This window comes from Pseudophryne corroboree, chromosome 12 (genome assembly GCF_028390025.1).
Source record: "Pseudophryne corroboree isolate aPseCor3 chromosome 12, aPseCor3.hap2, whole genome shotgun sequence".
Taxonomy (NCBI): domain Eukaryota; kingdom Metazoa; phylum Chordata; class Amphibia; order Anura; family Myobatrachidae; genus Pseudophryne; species Pseudophryne corroboree.
The window spans coordinates 135,853,627-135,871,492 of NC_086455.1; the positions used below are offsets into that span (position 1 = coordinate 135,853,627).

At 47.1% G+C, this 17,866-nt stretch overlaps 1 protein-coding gene across 3 annotated transcripts in view; it reads left to right on the plus strand.

The window, feature by feature from the left end:
• Nucleotides 1–17,866, plus strand: part of DPH6 (diphthamine biosynthesis 6) — a 153,061-nt gene that overhangs the window by 78,595 nt on the left and 56,600 nt on the right. The gene's annotated exons all lie outside the window — the stretch shown is intronic.

The window sequence follows — 17,866 nt, forward strand, 5'->3', positions numbered from 1 at the left end:
TCACGTGGAAGGTGGTCATGCGGTTGGCCTTAGCTTTGGCTAGGCGTGTGTCAGAATTGGCGGCTTTGTCACATAAAAGCCCCTATCTGGTTTTCCATATGGACAGGGCAGAATTACGGACTCGTCCGCAATTTCTGCCAAAAGTGGTGTCATCTTTTCATTTGAACCAACCTATTGTGGTGCCTGCGGCTACTCGTGACTTGGAGGATGCCAAGTTACTAGAGGTAGTCAGGGCTTTGAAGGTTTATGTAGCCAGAACGGCTGGAGTCAGGAAAACTGAGTCGCTGTTTATCCTGTATGCATCCAACAAGCTGGGTGCTCCTGCTTCAAAGCAAACTATTGCTCGCTGGATCTGTAACACGATTCAGCAGGCTCATTCTGCGGCTGGATTGCCGCCTCCAAAATCAGTAAAAGCCCATTCCACAAGGAAGGTGGGCTCTTCTTGGGCGGCTGCCCTAGGGGTCTCGACATTACAGTTTTGCCGAGCAGCTGCTTGGTCGGGTTCAAACACTTTTGCAAAATTCTACAAGTTTGATACCCTGGCTGAGGAGGACCTTGTGTTTGCTCATTCGGTGCTGCAGAGTCATCCGCACTCTCCCGCCCATTTGGGAGCTTTGGTATAATCCCCATGGTCCTTACGGAGTCCCCAGCATCCACTAGGACGTTAGAGAAAATAAGATTTTACTTACCGGTAAATCTATTTCTCGTAGTCCGTAGTGGATGCTGGGCGCCCGTCCCAAGTGCGGACTTCTTCTGCAATGCTTGTATATAGTTATTGCTTACATAAGGGTTATGTTATGGTTGCATCAGGTTGGTCTGATGCTCTGTTGTTGTTCATACTGTTAACTGGGTAAGTTTATCACGAGTTATACGGTGTGATTGGTGTGGCTGGTATGAGTCTTACCCTGGATTCCAAAATCCTTTCCTTGTACTGTCAGCTCTTCCGGGCACAGTTTCCTTAACTGAGGTCTGGAGGAGGGACATAGAGGGAGGAGACAGTGCACACCAGTATTCCTAATTCTTTCTTAAAGTGCCCTGTCTCCTGCGGAGCCCGTCCTATTCCCCATGGTCCTTAGGGAGTCCCCAGCATCCACTATGGACTACGAGAAATAGATTTACCGGTAAGTAAAATCTTATTATTAGGAATGAATTGTTTATAAACCTAGGGATTGAAAATATAGAAAATGGAGGTGGATTGAACACATATGTGGAGGAATCAATCACTAACAGATGTTTTAATTAGAGAGACCAATGAGAGACTTTAAGCAGATATAAAAGAAGTCACCAGTCACTGTGAAAATACTCTTTGAGGAAGCTCCAGGAACGAGCGAAACGCGTTGGAGAAAGAAGGGACTTGTGGTGACAGTACCATTCACTAAGGATATCCCTATATATTTCCCTGTGTAAACGCCGGACGCCAGCAAAATCCATCAGCGGCTTTCTGGGACTGCAGCGGCAACTTTGGAGATCGGAGACGTCCGGAGCCTCCTAGCCGCACCCAACCGGCACACAGTGTACGTCTAATTGATCCGTCAAATGATCTGAGACGGAGGGTGAGCGCTCACACATGCTGATAGCCCCATAGGGCTTTCCAGAGTTTCTCTTGCTATTTTGCACAATCAGTCCGCTGAGACTTTTTTCGCTATTGCTAAGTGAAATCAATTAACACCGGGTCTCTCTACATTTGCTAAGTGAATGGTTTGAGGAGTTTTTGCCGTTCACTATAATTATAAGGATTGTCCTATACGTTCATTGTGGACATTTTGCATCTAGATATATTATGTGAATTGTTTGACCTCCATTGAAATCCACTATATCCATAGGTTTATGAAAAGCCGGCATTAGAAATAGAAATTTAGTCTGTATATACTAATTTCAGTGGTATGACAGTTTATGTATATATTTAGTCTGTTGTATGAATTATTATTTTTATATTACATACACATCAATTTAAAGATCTTTTGATCATTTACTAATAAAAGAAAAGTATTTTATATTTATGTGAATTCATTTTGTTTTAAGACCTGATAGAATTAATTAGCGCAGAGTGCTTTCCAAATTATTTTTATGGAAGAAGCAGCCTTGGATATGGGTACAATTTCCTTTTAGGCATCGGCCTCAGCAATAGCAGCTCGCGGAGCAGACACTGGCGAGGTGGCTTCGAATTACTATTTCAGAAGCATATTCTCAAGCTGATCTCCCTGTTCCGGTTAATGTCTCTACTCACTCTACTCGTAATGTTGGTCCTTCATGGGCAGTACAACTTGATGCTTCAGCAGAACAGATATGTAAGGCAGCCACATGGTCTCCCATTAACACATTCATTAGACATTATGTCTTTGATACCTTTGCCTCTCTGGACGCTGAATTCGGGCGAAGGATTCTCCTGTCCCACCACTAAATTGCTTTGGGACATCCCAATGTTATCCTGTGGACCCTGCAGGAGAAATAATCATTATGGTAGACTTACCGTTGATAACTCTATTTCTCCTAAGTCCACAGGGCTACCACCCTGATGCACCTGATTTGAGGATCCTCTCACTTATTAACCTCTTCCTTCTTGTATGGTAGGGTGTGCATGTGTGTTCTTATCGCCTGATTAGGGTTCTCTATGATGCTTCTGCCTTGAGCTTTGGAAAACAACTGAATTGCCTGAGCCAGGAGGCGGTGATATAGGGATGGGCCCGTTGCATTCTTTGAGGTAAGTCTACCATAACGATTATTTTCTGCAATGAGGCCTTGACTTAGGTCTCTGTCTGGCCTCCCTCAAGGTTCACATATCTTCCTTGTCGGTATGGTTTCAGAGAAAAATTGCGTCTGTATCTGACATTCATACTTTTACTCAGGGCGCACTTAGGATTCAGCCTCCCTATAGCCCTCCTGTGGCTCCATGGGCTTTGACTGTTGACCTGAAAGCCCTGGAAGAGTCTCCATTTGAACCTCTTGAGTCAGCGGACCTTAAATGGCTCAAGACCACAGTCCTGTTCTTGCTGGCTATTGCCTCGGCAAGACAGGTGTCTGACTTAGGCACCTTGTCCTGTCGTCCACTCTATTTGATTTTTCACTGTGACCGGGCAGTTCTACGAACTCGACCGGGTAATTTGCCTAAGGTGGTTGTCATCTTTTCATCTTAACCAAGAGATTGTGGTTCCGGCCTTTATCTCTTCAGATTTGTCTTCCAAGGATCATTCTTTGGACGTGTTAAGGGCTCTCCGTATTTATGTGGAGAAGACTGCCTCTGTCCGGAGGTCAGATTCCATTTCTCATACGTCCTAGAGGATGCTGGGGTCCACTTCAGTACCATGGGGTATAGATTGTTCCGCAGGAGCCATGGGCACTTTAAGACTTTTCAAGGGTGTGAACTGGCTCCTCCCTCTATGCCCCTTCTCCAGACCTCAGTTTAGAAAATGTGCCCAGGCAGACTGGATGCACTCCAGGGGAGCTCTACTGAGTTTCTCTGAAAAGACTTATGTTAGGTTTTTTATTTTCAGGGAGAACTGCTGGCAACAGTCTCCCTGCTTCGTGGGACTTAGGGGGCAGAAGTAAGAACCAACTCCCTGAATAGTTTCATGGCTCTGCTTCTGGCTGACAGGACACAATTAGCTCCTGAAGGGTACTGAACGCTAGCTGCGGCTATGTGCTCACTCCCACAGCACGCCGTCACCCCCCTTGCAGAGCCAGAAGTCAGAAGACAGGTGAGTGTTAGAAGAAAAGATCTTCAATCAAAGTGACAGCTAAAGGTACCACGTGGCTGGCGGGAGCGCAGCGTGCCATGTTGCCCACACATACACAGACACTGGGGGGGGGGGGGGGGGGGGCGGCGCCCTGGGCAGCATGAAACCTATTGAAACTGGCATAAATAAAAGGCATAAGTTGCTGAGGCACAGTCCTAACCCCGCCAGTATAAAAAATTACCTCATAAATGCTGAGGAGAAACGCGCCATTGAAGGGGCAGGGCTTCCTCCTCAGTCAGCCAGCACACTGCTCAGCGCCATTTTCTCTCCCTCCAGGCTGCAGAGAAGAACGCTGGTCCTCCTCCACTGCTGAACCAAGTATCAGGGTGCAAAACAGGGGGGTCGAATGTAATATTCGGTGCTATAACCTATTATTCATAATATAAAGCGCTTGAGGATCTTTGTGTACAAAGTACGTGGCACAGGGATTTTTTCTGTTAGCGCTGAGGTGTGAGCTGGCAATTCCTTCTGTGTCCTTCTTACAGACTTTACTGTGGGTCTGTCCCCATTAAGCCCCGGAGTGTCTGTGGTGTGATTGTGCACGTGTGTGACATGTCTGAGGCAGGGAGCTCTTCCCCTGAGGGAGCCATTTTAGGGACACAGAGTTGTAATGTGGTGGCGCTGCCGGCACACCACGAGCCTGAAGGGGTGAAAGAATTAAGTGATAGTGTGAATCATATCAGTAAGAGATTGGATAAGTCTGAGTCTCATGCAGAAAGCTGGAGAAAATCAGTGGAAGATGTGATTATCAGTGGTTATGCTTTTTCATCCACAGGCGTCACCTCTGGGTCACATAAGAGACCATGTGCACAAATAGTACAAACTGATACAGACACGGACTCTGATTCCTCTGTCGACGATAGTGATTCCAGAAATTTCAGATTCCCAAAAGGATTCAGGTTGCTTATCCTTTCCCGGCAGAGGACAGGAAAAGATGGGAGTCACCCCCTGTATTAGACAGTGCCCTGTCAAGGTTAACTAAAAAGGTGATTCTCCCTGCACCTAGGACGGCTTCACTGAAGGAGCTGGCAGACCGCAAGTTGGAGACTACGTTAAAATCTATTTATGTGACCAATGCTCAGGCCCACCATTGCTTGCGCGTGGGTGAGTAGAGCTATCGAAAAATGGTCAGATAACTTGTCATCGGAAATTGACACGATAGATAGAGACTAGATACTCCTGACGTTTGGTCATATAAAAGACGCTGCTGCATACATGCTAGAAGCCATGAAAGATATTGGACTCTTGGGTTCAAAAGCCGCTACCATGGCAGTATCAGCTCGGAGGGCGTTGTGGATTTGCCAGTGGAATGCTGATGCAGATTCCAAAAGAAATATGGAGGCTCTCCCGTATAAAGGTGAGGCCTTGTTTGGAGAGGGGCTGGATGCGTTAGTCTCTGCGGCTACCGCAGGTAAGTCGACATTCTTGCCTTATGCTCCTGCACCGGCGAAAAATACACATCACTCTCACATGCAGTCCTTTCGGCCCAACAAATACAAATAGGCCAAAGGTTCCCCCTTCTTTGCAGGTAAAGGAAGGGGAAGAGGAAATAAATCCGCCGCGTCTCCAGGATCGCAGGAGCAGAAATCAACCCCTGCTTCTGCCAAATCTGCAGCATGACGCTAGGGCTCCCTTGCGGGAGTCCGCTCGGGTGGGAGCACGTCTGAAACTTTTCAGTCAGATCTGGCTTCAATCTGGCCTGGACCCATGGGTCTTACAAATAGTGTCCCATGGATACAAACTGGAGTTTCAAGACGTCCCCCCATGCTGATTTTTCAAATCGACCTTGCCAGCTTCTCTTCTAGACAGAGAAGTTGTAACAGCTGCAATTAAAAAATTATTTCAAGATCAAGTCATTGTCCTGGTGCCCTTGTCACAGCAAGGAGAAGGTTTATATTCAAGCCTTTTCGTAGTTCCGAAGTCGGACGGCTCGGTCAGACCAATTTTAAACCTGAAAAATCTGAATCTCTACTTCAAAAGGTTCAAGTTCAAGATTGAATCTCTGAGGGCAGTGATTTCCAGTCTGGAGGAAGGGGACTTCATGGTGTCAGTAGACATAAGATGCTTACTTGCATGTTCTCATTTATCCTCCTCACCAAGCTTATCTGAGATTCGCAATACAGGATTGCCATTACCAGTTCCAGACGTTGCTGTTCGGGCTCTCCACAGCACCGAGGGTATTCACCAAGGTGATGGCAGAGATGATGGTCCTCCTTCGACAACCAGGAGTCAATATAATTCCTTACCTGGACAATCTCCTGATAAAATCGAGATCCAGGGAACGGTTGGTGCAGAACATTGCACTCTCCCTGTCAGTACTCCAACAACACGGTTGGATCATGAATTTTCCAAAGTCACAATTGGAAATGACGACAAGATTGTCCTTTCTGGGGATGATACTGGACACAGAAGTACAGAGAGTATTTATTCCAGTAGAAAAGGCTCTGGAAATCCAGAGAATGGTCAAACAGATTTTGAAACCAACAAGAGTGTCAATACATCAATGCATTCGATGTTGGGGAAGATGGTGGCGGCCTACGAGGCCATACAGTTTGGCCAATTCCATGCCAGAGTATTCCAGTGGGACCTGTTGGACAAGTGGTCCGGATCCCACCTACACATGCACCGGAAGATAATCCTGTCCTCCAAAACCAGGATTTCGCTCCTGTGGTGGCTACACAGTTCTCACCTACTAGAGGGACGCAGGTTCGGGATTCAGGACTGGGTCCTAGTAACCACGGATGCAAGTCTCCGAGGCTGGGGAGCAGTCACACAGGGGGAAAGCTTCCAAGGAAAGTGGTCAAGTCAGGAATCCGGCCTTCACATAAACGTTCTGGAATTGAGAGCCATTTACAACGGCCTTCTACAAGCGGTACATCTTCTTCAAGATCAACCCGTGCACATCCAGTCGGACAATGTAACAGCAGTCGCGTACATAAACTGTCAAGGCGGAACGAAAAGCAGAGCGGCAATGGCAGAGGTGACAAAGATCCTCCTCTGGGCAGAAAGGCATGCAATAGCTCTGTCAGCAATTTTCATTCCGGGAGTGGACAACTGGGAAGCAGACTTCCTCAGCAGACACGATCTCCATCCAGGAGAATGGGGCCTCCACCAAGAAGTCTTCACAGAGGTGACAAATCTTTGGGGAGTTCCTCAAGTAGACATGATGGCATCTCGTCTCAACAAGAAGCTTCAGAGATATTGTTCCAGGTCAAGAGACCCTCAAGCAATAGCAGTGGATGCACTGGTGACCCAGTGGGTGTTTCGGTCGGTATATGTCTTCCCTCCACTTTCACTGATACCAAAAGTTCTCAAAATCATAAGAAGAACAAGGGTTCGAGCAATCCTCATTGCCCCAGACTGGCCAAGGAGGGCTTGGTATCCAGATCTTCAGGAGTTGTTTATAGAAGATCCTCGGCCTCTTCCTCCTCGCGAGGACCTGCTGCAGCACGGACCGTGTGTGTATCAAGACTTACCGCGGCTACGTTTGACGGTATTGCTGTTGAGCGCCGGATCCTAGCCCGAAAGGGTATTCCCAAGGAAGTCATCTCCACTCTTATTCAGGCCAGGAAAGGAGTAACGTCTAAACATTACCACCGTATTTGGAGAAAATATGTCTCTTGGTGTGAATCCAAGAAGGCTCCTACGGTGACGTTTCAGTTGGGACGTTTTCTCCATTTTCTGCAGGCTGGTGTGGATGCGGACCTAAGATTGGGTTCAATCAAGGTCCAGATTTCGGCCTTATCAGTTTTCTTTCAAAAACAATTGGCCTCCCTTCCAGAAGTTCAGACATTCGTGAAAGGGCTGCTGCACATCCAGCCTCCATTTGTGCCTCTAGTGGCACCATGGGACCTTAATGTGGTGTTGCAGTTCCTTCAATCGGATTGGTTTGAACCTCTACAGGAGATAGAATTGAAGTTTCTCACTTGGAAAGTGGTGATGCTCTTGGCCTTGGCATCCACAAGGCGGGTGTCTGAGTTGGGGGCCTTGTCTCACAAGAGCCCTTACCTGATCTTCCATGAAGATAGGGCAGAGTTGAGAACTCGCCAACAATTTCTTCCAAAGGTGGTTTCGTCTTTCCATGTAAACCAACCTATTGTGGTGCCAGTGGCTACTGACACTTTAACTGAGTCAAAGTCTCTTGATGTGGTTAGAGCTTTGAAAATGTATGTCGCAAGAACAGCTCGGATAAGGAAAACAGAGGCTCTGTTTGTCCTGTATGCTCCCAACAAGATTGGGTGTCCTGCTTCTAAGCAGACTATTGCGCGCTGGATCAGAGGGACGATTCAGCACGCTCATTCCACGGCAGGATTGCCGTTACCGAAGTCGGTAAATGTCCATTCTACTAGAAAGGTGGGCTCATCCTGGGCGGCTGCCCGGGGGGTCTCGGCTTTACAACTTTGCCGAGCAGCTACTTGGTCAGGGTCAAACACATTTGCAAAATTTTACAAGTTTGACACCTTGGCCGATGAGGACCTCAAGTTTGGTCAATCGGTGCTGCAGGGTCATCCGCACTCTCCCGCCCGTACTGGAGCTTTGGTATAACCCCATGGTACTGAAGTGGACCCCAGCATCCTCTAGGACGTATGAGAAAATAGGATTTTAATACCTACCGGTAAATCCTTTTCTCCCAGTCCGTAGAGGATGCTGGGCACCCGACCCAGTGCGTACTTTACCTGCAGTTGTTAAGTTGTAGTTACACTAATGTTGTGTTACGATTATTTCAGCATGTTGCTGCAATAGTTCATGCCCGTTGGCATGTGTTATGTTGAATGCCATGTTGTGCGGCATGGTTGAGGTGTGAGCTGGTATGAATCGCACCGTTAAATTAAAAGTAAATCCTTGCCTCGAAATGTCCGTCTCCCTGGGCACAGTTCCTATACTGAGGTCTGGAGGAGGGGCTTAGAGGGAGGAGCCAGTTCACACCCTTGAAAAGTCTTAAAGTGCCCATGGCTCCTGCGGAACCGTCTATACCCCATGGTACTGAAGTGGACCCCAGCATCCTCTACGGACTAGGAGAAAAGGATTTACCGGTAGGTATTAAAATCCTATTTCTCTGACGTCCTAAGTGGATGCTGGGACTCCGTAAGGACCATGGGGATTAGCGGCTCCGCAGGAGACTGGGCACAACTAAAGAAAGCTTTAGGACTACCTGGTGTGCACTGGCTCCTCCCACTAAGACCCTCCTCCAGACCTCATTTAGATTCTTGTGCCCGGCTGAGCTGGATGCACACTAGGGGCTCTCCTGAGCTCCTAGAAAGAAAGTATATTTTAGGTTTTTTATTTTACAGTGAGATCTGCTGGCAACAGACTCACTGCAGCGAGGGACTAAGGGGAGAAGAAGCGAACCTACCTAACTGGTGGTAGCTTGGGCTTCTTAGGCTACTGGACACCATTAGCTCCAGAGGGATCGACCGCATGGAACTGGCCATTGATGTTCGGTCCCGGAGCCGCGCCGCCGGCCCCCTTACAGAGCCAGAAGCAATAAGTGTTCCGGAAAATCGGCGGCAGAAGACTTCAGTCTTCACCAAGGTAGCGCACAGCACTGCAGCTGTGCGCCATTGCTCCTCATGCACACCTCACACTCCGGTCACTGATGGGTGCAGGGCGCTGGGGGGGGGGCGCCCTGAGCAGCAATATAAACACCTTGCCTGGCAAAATCATCACAATATATAGCCCCAGAGGCTATATATGTGATAAATACCCCTGCCAGAATCCATAAAAAAGCGGGAGAAAAGTCAGCGAAAAAGGGGCGGAGATATCTCCCTCAGCACACTGGCGCCATTTTCTCTTCACAGTGCAGCTGGAAGACAGCTCCCCAGGCTCTCCCCTGTAGTTTTCAGGCTCAAAGGGTTAAAAAGAGAGGGGGGGCACTAAATTTAGGCGCAATATTGTTTATACAAGCAGCTATTGGGGGAAAAATCACTCACTGTGCTGGCATACTCTCTCTCTGTCTCCCCAAAGGACTTTGTGGGGTCCTGTCCTCAGTCAGAGCATTCCCTGTGTGTGTGCTGTGTGTCGGTACGGCTGTGTCGACATGTGGGATGAGGAAGTTTACGTGGAGGTGGAGCAGAGGCCGATAAATGGGATGTCGCCCCCTGTGGGGCCGACACCAGAGTGGATGGATAGGTGGAAGGTATTAACCGACAATGTCAACTCCTTACATAGAAGGCTGGATGACGTAAAACAGCTGTGGGACAGCCGGATTCTCAGCCCGCGCCTGCCCAGGCATCTCAAAGGCCATCAGGGGCTCAACAAAGCGCCCGTTACCTCAGATGGCAGACACAGATGTCGACACGGAGTCTGACTCCAGTGTTGACGAGGTTGAGACATATACACAATCCACTAGGAACATACGTTACATGATCTCGGCAATGAAAAATGTGTTGCGCATTTCTGACATGAACCCAAGTACCACATAAAAGGGGTTTTATTTTTGGGGAGAAAAAGCAGCCAGTGTTTTGTTCCCCCATCAGATGAATGAATGAAGTGTGTAAAGTAGCGTGGGTTCCCCCGATAAGAAACTGGTAATTTCTAAAAAGTTACTGATGGCGTACCCTTTCCCGCCAGAGGATAGGTCACGTTGGGAGATATCCCTTAGGGTGGAGAAGGCGCTCACGCGTTTGTCAAAAAAGGTGACACTGCCGTCTTAGGATACGGCCACCTTGAAGGAGCCTGCTGATAAAAAGCAGGAGGCTATCCTGAAGTCTGTATATACACACTCAGGTTATATACTGAGACCTGCAATTGCCTCAGCATAAATAGTGCTGCTGCAGCGTGGTCTGATACCCAGTCAGATAATATTAATACTCTAAGACAGGGATAATAGTTTGCTAACATAGAGCATATTAAAGATGTCGTCTTAGATATAAAGGATGCACAGAGGGATATTTGCCGGCTGGCATCCAGAATTAATGCAATGTCCATTCTGCCAGGAGGGTATTAGAAACCCGGCAGTGGACAGGTGATGCTGCCTGTAAAAGGCACATGGAGATTCTGCCTTATAAGGGTGAGGAATTGTTTGGGGATGGTCTCTGGGACCTCGTATCCACAGCAACAGCTGGGAAGAAATTTTTTTACCTCAGGTTTCCTCACAGCCTAAGAAAGCACTGTATTTTCAGGTACAGTCCTTTCGGCTTCAGAAAAGCAAGCGGGTCAAAGGCGCTTCCTTTCTGCACAGAGACAAGGGAAGAAGGAAAAAGCTGCACCAGCAGCCAGTTCCCAGGATCAAAAATCTTCCCCCGCTTCCTCTGAGTCCACCGCATGATGTTGGGGCTCCACAGGTGGAGACAGGTGCGGTAGGGGCGCGTCTCGGGAACTTCAGGGACCAGTGGGCTTGCCCACAGGTGGATCCCTAGGTCCTGCAAATAGTATCACAGGGATACAGGCTGGAGTTCGAGGCGACTCCCCCTCGCCGTTACCTCACATCAGCCTTGCCTGCTGCCCTCGGAGAAAGGTAGTACTGGCGGCAATTCACAAGCTGTACTTCCAGCAGGTGAAATCAAGGTACCCCTCCTTCAACAATGCCGGGGTTACTATTCCAAAATGTTGTGGTACCGAAACCAGACGGTTCGGTGAGACCCATTCTAAAATTGAAAGCCTTGAACACTTATATACGAAGGTTCAAGTTCAAAATGGAATAGCTCAGGGCGATTATTGCAAGCCTGGAGAATTTCATTGTATCACTGGACATCAAGGATGCTTACCTGCATGTCCCTATTTACCCTCTTCACCAGGAGTACCTCAAAATTGTGGTACAGGATTGTCATTACCAATTCCAGACGTTGCCGTTGGTCTGTCCCCGGCACCGAGGTATTTACCAAGGTAATGGCCGAAATAATTATCCCGTACTTGGACGATCTCCTTATAAAGGCGAGGTCCAGGGAGCAGTTGTTCGGCGGAGTAGCACTATCTCGGGAAGTGCTACAACAGCACGGCTGGATTCTGAATATTCCAAAGTCGCAGCTGGTTCCTACGACGCGTCTACTGTTCCTGGGTATGGTTCTGGACACAGAACAGGATAAAAAGGGTTTCTCCCGGAGGAGAAGTCCAAGGAGTTGTCGTCTCTAGACAGAGACCTCCTAATACGTATACAGGTGTCGGTGCATCAATGCACGCGAGCCCTGGGAAGGATGGTAGCTTCTTACGAAGAAATTCCATTCGCCAGGTCCCATGCAAGGATTTTCCAGTGGGATCTGTTGGACAAGTGGTCCGGGTCGCATCTTCAGATGCATCGGCGGATAGCCCTGTCTCCAAGGGCCAGGGTGTCGCTGTTGTGGTGGCTGCAGAGTGCTCATCTTCTAGGGGGCCGCAGATTCGGCATACAGGACTGGGTCCTGGTGACCACGGATGCCAGCCTTCGAGGCTGGGGGGCAGTCACACAGGGAAGAAACTTCCAAGGCTATGGAAAAGTCAGGAGACTTCCCTACACATAAATATTCTGGAACTAAGGGCCATTTACAATGCCCTAAGTCAGGCTAGACCCCTGCTTCAACACCGGCCGGTGCTGATCCAGTCAGACAACATCACGGCGGTCGCTCATGTAAACCGACAGGGCGGCACAAGAAGCAGGATGGCGATGGCAGAAGCCACAAGGATTCTCCGATGGGCGGAAAATCATGTGTTAGCACTGTCAGCAGTGTTCATTCCCGGAGTGGACAACTGAGAAGCAGACTTTCTCAGAAGACACGAACTCCACCCGGGAGAGAGGGGACTTCATCCAGAAGTTTTCCAAATGATTGTACACCGTTGGGAAAGGCCACAGGTGGACATGATGGCGTCCCGCCTCAACAAAAAGCTACAAAGATATTGCGCCAGGTCAAGGGACCCTCAGGCGATAGCTGTGGACGCTCTGGTAACACCGTGGGTGTACCAGTCGGTGTATGTGTTCCCTTCTCTGCCTCTCTTACCCAGGGTAATGAGAATAATAAGAAGGAGAGGAGTAAGAACTATACTCATTGTTCCGGGTTGGCCAAGAAGAGCTTGGTATCCAGAACTCCAAGAAATGATCTCAGAGGACCCATGGCCTCTGTCGCTCAGACAGGACCTGCTGCAGCAGGGGGCCTGTCTGTTCCAAGACGTACCGCGGCTGCGTTTGACGGCATGGCGGTTGAACGCCGGATCCTGAAGGAAAAAGGCATTCCGGAGGAAGTTATCCCTACGCTATTTAAAGCTAGGAAAGAAGTGAACGCAAACCATTATCACCGCATATGGTGGAAATATGTTGCGTGCGGTGAGGCCAGGAAGGCCCCAAAGGAGAAATTTCAGCTAGGTCGATTTCTGCACTTCCTGCAGTCAGAGGTGACTATGGGCCTAAAATTGGGTTCCATGAAGGTCCAGATTTCGGCTCTATCGATTTTCTTCCAAAATAGAACTGGCTTCACTGCCTGAAGTTCGGACTTTTGTTAAGGGAGTGCTGCATAGTCAGCCCCCGTTTGTACCTCAAGTGGCACCGTGGGATCTCAACGTGGTGTTGGATTTCCTGAAGTCGCATTGGGTTGAGCCACTTAAATCCGTGGAGCTACAATACCTCACGTGGAAAGTGGTCATGCTGTGGGCCGTGGCGTCGGCCAGGCCTGTATCAGAATTGGCGGCTGTCATACAAAAGCCCTTATCTGTATTTTATATGGATAAAGCGGAATTGAGGACTCGTTCCCAATTCCTTCCTAAGGTGGTATCAGTTTTTCATGTGAACCAACCTATTGTGGTGCCTGCGGCTACTTGGGACTTGGAGGATTCCAAGTTACTGGACGTAGTCAGGGCCCTGAAAAGTATATGTTTCCAGGACGGCTGGAGTCAGGAAAACTGACTCGCTATTTATCCTGTATGCACCCAACAAGCTGGGTGCTCCTGCTTCTAAGCAGACTATTGCTCGCTGGATCTGTAGCACGATTCAACTTGCACATGCTGCGGCTGGACTGCCGCACCCTAAATCTGTAAAAGCCCATTCCACGAGTAAAGTGGGCTCTTCTTGGGCGGCTGCCCGAGGGGTCTCGGCTTTACAACTTTGCCAAGCTGTTACTTGGTCGGGTTCAAACATTTTTGCAACAGTCTACAAGTTTGATACCCTGGCTGAGGAGGACCTAGAGTTTGCTCATTCGGTGCTGCAGAGTCATCCGCACTCTCCCGCCCGTTTGGGAGCTTTGGTATAATCCCCATGGTCCTTACGGAGTCCCAGCATCCACTTAGGACGTCAGAGAAAATAAGATTTTACTCACCGGTAAATCTATTTCTCGTAGTCCGTAGTGGATGCTGGGCGCCCATCCCAAGTGCGGATTGTCTGCAATACTTGTTTATAGTTATTGCCTAACTAAAGGGTTATTGTTGAGCCATCTGTTGAGAGGCTCAGTTATATTTCATACTGTTAACTGGGTATAGTATCACGAGTTATACGGTGTGATTGGTGTGGCTGGTATGAGTCTTACCCGGGATTCAAAATCCTTCCTATTTGTGTCCGCTCTTCCGGGCACAGTATCCTAACTGAGGTCTGGAGGAGGGTCTTAGTGGGAGGAGCCAGTGCACACCAGGTAGTCCTAAAGCTTTCTTTAGTTGTGCCCAGTCTCCTGCGGAGCCGCTAATCCCCATGGTCCTTACGGAGTCCCAGCATCCACTACGGACTACGAGAAATAGATTTACCGGTGAGTAAAATCTTATTTTTTTCTACTGTTCGGTTTCCACAAACGTGGCTGGCCTGCGAATAAACAAACCTTGTCCAGATAGATTAGAATGGTGATTGCACAAGCTTATGCGCAGGCTGGACTTCCAGCTCCTGCTACTATTAATGCCCACTCTACTCTGTCTGATGGACCTTTTTGGACGGCCCGCCGTGGCGCGTTTGCAGAACAGTTGTGCAAGGCGGCTACGTGATCCTCAGGGAACACGTTTATTAGGTTTTATGCCTTTTATACTTCCGCCTCCCAGGAAGCTTGATTCTTATACCCGCTAAGGCGCGTCCCCTCCCTTGAGGAACTGCTTTAGGACATCCCCGATGTTTTCCTGTGGAAACCAATATATCCTGCTGCAGAAAAGGAGTGTTATGGTAGACTCACCATGATTAACACTCTCTTTCTGCGAGGTACATTGGTTCCACTGGGCGCTCACCCTGATGCACCTTGCTTTTTTGGGGGGTTTATTTGGCATTAGCCGCTGGTACTTTCTACTGTCGTGAGAACGTGGTTCTATGTGACTAACATCTTCCTTCTCTCTTGCCTGCTCCTGCATTGGACTGCTTAACAAAACTGAGCCCTCAGTGCCTGGAAGTGGGGTTTATAGGGGAGTCCCCAATGCATCCTGGGACAGCCCAAAGCTTTATCCTGTTGGTGCCTCTGGATCAAGATCCACTCTACACCCCAATGTTTTCCTGTGGAACCAATGTACGTCGCAGAAATAGTGTTAACCATGGTAAGTCTACCATAACACTCCTTTTTCCATGAATCCCAACTATTGTATGGCAGGGAAATGGTAATATACTGGCCTGGCTTGGATGGGTCATCTGTGGGCAGTTTGGTATTGATTACTGGTATTGTGCAACAATAAGTCCTGGCACACTAATCTCCAGTAAAAGCATGTGCTATAAATGGGCATTTACTGGTTTTACAATTTTATATATTTTTATGGTTTGCTATTCATAGCCCACTTGGAAGATTGGCGGGTGTAGGGGGGAGCAGGTAGTAATTACTTGGGCTTGTTGCCCACTGTGCATCTGCCAATGATCCCGTGTTGCCCTGGCTGTCGGATATACTACAATTTATTTTGAGAGGGTGTGGCCACACCTCCTAGGGTATTGGTCATGTCCCGTCTATGCAAGCGCAGAGCGAGTTACGCTACTGACCTGTACATAAGCCCTGCATCAACCCCTTATTTCTGTGTCTGTGTCCCATTTTAGCTGTGGGACAAAAAGACCCACAGCTAGCCATTGCTATAAGACAGCAGAATGTGGCTGCCGAGGTTTCACACACATACAGTACATGCACGTAGAATGCATCTGGAGAAAAGGAGAGAACAACCCACTCAAATCAGTAAATTGGGAGCCCATGACGATTCTTCAAGTTAAACATAGGAGACAGCTGATCGCACTACCACTGTGTTAATAAATAATATAAGCTGAACAAATTAGCAGCCTTTGTATTGGTTTTCTGGTTATAAAGGACATAAATAAACAATGTACCATGGAAAAAATGTGTCTTGTGCAGTTGACACACTCAATAAATTCAATAGCATCTGTGTGCTGGGGCTAGACAGCTGCTATGTGATGCTTGTGACCAAGATGCATCCAACTACCCTGCCCTTATATCCCCTCACTTACAGACAGATTGAGAAAGTCTATTAGATACAAAACACAGCATATTCCCTAATAGGTAAGCCACAAGTGTAATGGTGTGTACACACGGGGAGATATTTTCTTACGATTATGACTATATAGCATAGCCCGAATCTCACCGTGTGTATGGGTCTTATGTGTTGTTGTTGTTGTTATTATTATTAGTTCTTGTTGTTAATAATAATAAAAATAATAATATTTGTTGTTAATAATACAGGTTGAATAATCCATATCCAAAATTCTTGGGACCAGAAGTTTTTTGGATATCGGATTTTTCCTTATTTTGGATTATTGCATACCCTAATGAAATATCATGGCGATGGGACCCAAGTCTAAGCACAGAATGCATCTATGTTTCATATTCACCTTATATACACAGCCTGAAGGTCATTTAAAACAGTATATGTAATAACTGTGTGAAATAAAGAAAGTTGGTGTACATTGAGCCATCAGAAATTAAAGGTTTCACTATCTCAGTCTCACTCCGTGTTTTGGAATATTTGGATATGGGATACTCAACCTGTAATAGTAATAATCCTATATCAGTGGTTCCCAAACTTTTTTGAATCACGGCGCCTTGGAATATCAGTATTTATTTCACGGCACCCCTAGTTTAAAAGTTTCTTATTGAGAAATTTAGAAATAAATATTAAATTAATTAAAATTGTGTTTATATGTCATCCTAAGATTAACTGTGTGGTGAGGGACAGGATTTTCTTCTCTTTGTCCACATATTTTATAATTAGCAGCCACCAGCACTGGCTTTGTCTATTACATTGACCATAAATAGTTTGAATTGGTCCTAGACCAGAAACCCAAGGCACCCCTGCAAGTACCCCAAGGCACCCCAGGGTTCCATGGCACACAGTTTGAGAACCACTGTCCTATATAATAAAAGGTTAATGCCGCTCCTCACATCTATGGGGGAATTCAACTGTCTTGCGTACCGTGGCCATTAGATGGCGCCCTTCGGAGTGTTACTCCGGTCGGGAGCACACAGCTGCCGGCGTTGACATTACTGTTAACTTGTTCCATCATTTCGATGAGCTGCTAACTAGTGAGGATAGAAATAATCATAATGTTGTTGTTAATATTATTATTGTATTATTATTTAATTATTTAATGGAGGTATTCTATTAGCCGCGATAATGCGACCCGCGATTGCGGCTAAGGGTATTGCACCTATCTCCTGAATAATCAGCTTATCGCACCCTGCGCACTCCCGTTTATCGCACCTATCCTATTTCAAAACAACAATAACTGGATTCGTGCAATAATTCTAGCGGGTAAAAGCGGTGATAAGTATAGGAAAAAATGGGGAAATATGCCTATATCCCCCAAAAAGCAAATTAATATAGAAAGACATTATAGAAGTCTATTATTTATGATAACAGTATTTGGTGTCATTAAATTAGGTCAATGGCTATTATATGCATTTTTTTTATTTTTTAAAATGATAGAAAGCTATGTTTTTTTTCAGTAAAGTAAGTGCTGTCATTAAATTTGGGGTACATAAAAATGGCTATAGGAATATATTTGGGTCTTTTTTTGGGCTTTAAAAAAAAAAGAAAGAAAGTGGAAACCGATTATTCCCACTTGCAATCCTAAAAACACTTGTCCCACTCATAACGCACCCCAATATTCCTGTCCCATAACTTGAACCCCAATTTCCATCACTTTGCTTTTTTTTCCACCCTTAAAATAACATGTTAAAATAAGTTAAAACTTCTAGCGCCTAATTTACTAATTGTCCCAGGGGTTCTGAACCAAACCCCGACATTTTTAGCTCAAAATAGGGATTTTGCACTACTTA